The sequence below is a fragment of the Sceloporus undulatus genome, chromosome 4, assembly GCF_019175285.1.
Source record: "Sceloporus undulatus isolate JIND9_A2432 ecotype Alabama chromosome 4, SceUnd_v1.1, whole genome shotgun sequence".
NCBI lineage: Eukaryota > Metazoa > Chordata > Lepidosauria > Squamata > Phrynosomatidae > Sceloporus > Sceloporus undulatus.
The window spans coordinates 124,446,272-124,450,022 of record NC_056525.1 but is presented as its reverse complement, the minus strand read 5'-3'; positions in this window follow the sequence as shown (position 1 = coordinate 124,450,022).

Sequence of the window (3,751 nt, the reverse complement as noted above, 5' to 3'; positions counted from 1 at the left end):
ACTGATGGTTTCCCTAGAGGTGTTGCCGGACACCAACTTCCATCAGCACATCCAGAATAGGTAACAATAATAGAGGTTGCAATCCAACATTAGAAAAGCCACAAGTTTCGGCGCTCCTTTTTCGCTGCACCGGGAAGCCTCGCGGTCTGGCCGCTGGGGCTTCCCTCCGCAGCGAATGGCGGTGGAGGAAGAATGGCCACTTGAGGGCGGTCTGTAACCCGCCAATGTTTTGTTTTGTTTTTTTGGGGGGGCAATTTGAAGTTGTGTGGGGAAGGCATGTCTCTGGGGTCTATTCTTAGAATGAGACCCTTGTCTCTTTCAGATTGAGAGTGCATCTTTGCCAGGCTTCTAGTGGGAATCCTGTTGCACCACCCCTTTCTGTCCTGGCAAAGGATTGCGAGCCATTCTTCATTAGGGAGAAGCTTCTCCCTTAACACCCAGTCACCTTGGGAGCAGCAACCGAACAGCCAGTCGAGCAGTGACTGAGAAGCCTCATCCATGCTGGCTTTTGCTGCAAAGCCAACAGGGGTGAGAGGCTTTTCTGTCGCCACTAAACCAGCTATTCAGTTGCTACTGCCTTGGTACCCAGTCACCCTGGGAGCAGCAACAGAACAGCCAGCCAGCCTTCCTTTTCTGTAAGGCTGGTGTGAGTGAGAGGGAGGAAGATCTGGGCTGCTCTGCTGCTGTATTCACACATGAGGCTGAGGCAGAGTCAAGTTGGGCGCAGCTTAGATAGATGCCAGTGGCTGGAGGGGTGTTGTACAAACAAAAGGTAAAGGTAAGGGTATTCCATTGACAAGGTTGTCAAGTCATGTCCGATCATAAGGAGCAGTGCTCATCTCCGTAACTAAGCCGAAGAGCCAGCATTGTCAGATAATGCTCTGTGGTCATGTGGCCAGCATGACTGCCTTCCCATCCAAGTCGTACCTATTCATCTACTTGCATTTGCATGCTTTCGAACTGCTAGGTTGGCAGAAGTTGGGATTAGTGATGGGAGCTCACCCCATTATGCAGCACATGGGCCTCGAACTACCAACCTGCTCATTTGCACAAACAGCCGATCTTGCACAAACAGCAGACCTAATATCCAGAAGCAGGTGCTGTGGGTGTCACCAAAGAGGAAAGGGAGTGGTAGCGCAAAAAGTCTGGAGACCACTGGACTAGACTTTTATTTGCTGGAATGTAGTTTCTTTCACAAGGGTCAGCAGCACTTCCACACATAGCCCCAAGATTCCTCCATCCCGTTCTGCTGCATGGGTAACTCAGGCCAGAAAGAGCTTCAGCTGGTGTCAAGGGGAGGAACTTTGACAACTTCATGTCAGTTGAACATCCCACTTCTATGCATATAGAAGTTCCATAGTGCTTCTGCAGAGGAGTTCACAATATCCCCAGACAATTTTCATTCTTTCCTCTAAATCTTTCATGAAAAGGCACACCAGCTAATTGACAGAATAGAAAACAAAGCATTTTTTATCTATTCTACTGAGGGCTCTGTAATTAAAAAGGTTCCTTTGGTCTACAAAATAGACCAGGACACTCCAACATCCATAATTCAGGAAGATACATTATTTACAGGATTTCTTTAAGATTTAAGCTTGGGTTAAAATAAGAATTTTTTTTTTATCCATGCAGAGCTTGATGGCTATTGGTAAAAACAGCCAAAAGGCTAAATTCTTGGCAGATTATGAAAATCGGGGAGGGGGGGATTTCACTTTCCCAGAGAAACATGATTGTAGCAGTTAAAACCAGTGCTTCAGAGGCTGAAAATCCTGATATTATTTTTTAAACAAAGTTTCTAGATCTCAGAATTGCAGGGGGGAGACTTCAAACAATGCCTTAGAAATCAGAAATAGACTAAGTGAATTGGGACAGGATGGGGCGGAAGCCCTTCAGACATTTTTGTTTTCTAAACTGGGGTGAGAAACACGCAGCCCTCCAGATACTGTCAGATTACAACTTCCAGCATCCCTCACTACTGACTACTACACCAAGACTTATAGGAATTGCATTTAACAATATTTGAAGGACCATAATTGGCCATTTCTGTTATCAAGGCTTCTGGACTTTCCCTCTCAACTTCCCTGAATATGTTGTGTACAGCAGAGGTAGAGAGTTGCAGTGTGGGCCATTTTAAATGGCATCGCCCCCTGGCAACCTGCATTGGCACATACTTTGCAAAAACATACTACAATTTTTCTCTTCTGCAGTTTGTGGCTTTTTTAAAGTTTTGGGTCTTGGTGTACAGATAATAGATCATCCTGTGATCCATCATGTTGCGAGGTGGTTTGGAGATATTTCCAGGTGATTCCCAAATGCTACTACCAATTGAAAATGTTGTCGTGCAGCGGCTTAAAGAAATTTGGTGGGTTGCAGGAAGGGAATTGGGGTGGGTGGGACAGGAGACCTACCAGGGCAATTTCTTCACTTTTGGCTTACAGTAAGGGAGGAAAAAAACACCTGCAAACAAGTTCTAAAATGTTCATGATAGGAGAAAACAGGAAACACTTTCACAACCAGAAAGACCCAAGCCCTGCAACTAAACAAAGTACATAAATAATGACATGCAAATGTGCTATTTTGTGTATTTCTGTGACACAATGTGACTATCTTGCAGTGTTTGGAGGCAGACATAATTTACATCATTACATGCTTGCATAATTTATCTCTTCTTCTCCTTGCCACAGAAACATACCAAAGAATTTGACACCAAATTTATAAACGTAATTAGTGCATAACACCCCCAGGGTTGTGTGAGCAGGATTGAGAACGGTGGATGTACCAAATGGAACCCTAAGTACCCAAGCAAAAATAACCCCCTGTGTGCACACATCATCAGGGCAGGACCTGCATAATTAAGCCAGTGGTAGCAGACATCTCAACGATGCAGCTCAAGAGCTTGGATCACCCCTCCTACTTGAGCTTTCCCCACTCCATCCTCTCTCCAGAGGCAGTCTGCTTGCAGTGAAGACTACAGGGTGGCCAAGTGGCAGTGGGGTATTGGCTGGATCTCCAGGTGTTGTCCTTAAACTCCTTGACACCACCAGATTAATTAGACTAGTTCCGTTAGGATGAGCCACAGCTGGTGAGCTGTTGTGAAGAGATTTGGGGATATTTCCAGATGATACCCCACTACTAGTAGTACAGCTTCAATCAGTGCTATTTCTGCCTGCCATCACAACAGGTAAGCAAATGAGCAATGGCAGTGACAACAATAACAGTGATGGACCAGGAAGCACTAGTAGCCCCATCACTTGTTCCATATTGTGCCACTGGGCCTGATCCTACATTATATACACTGGGAAGAGATTCATTTCAGGATTCAGTTTAAGGCACTGGTTGACCTTCATGGTACTTCATGGGCTGGGACCAGGGCACTTGTGAACCTGCTCAGAACTTCAGATTTACCTCTGTTCATGGCTCTGCTTCTTTATTAGTCATCAGGTCAAGGAAGAGGAGGAGGAGGAGGAGGAGGAGGAGATGATGATGATGATGATGATGATGATGACGATGATGATGATGATATCATCTAATCTATTTATACAGTGCCATCTGTGTACATGGCACTACTCAGAATAAATAAAAATAAAACAGACACAGCAATCTAGGGAAAGTTACTGTGGAATTCCTTCTGAAACTTGTGACTAGTCCCCTCTTTGGATGTTTTAAAACACACCTTAAAGACTCACTTCTTTCATTCCTAGATTCACTTCTATTATGCATCAGGGAGGATAATAATAAAATGATGGAGTAA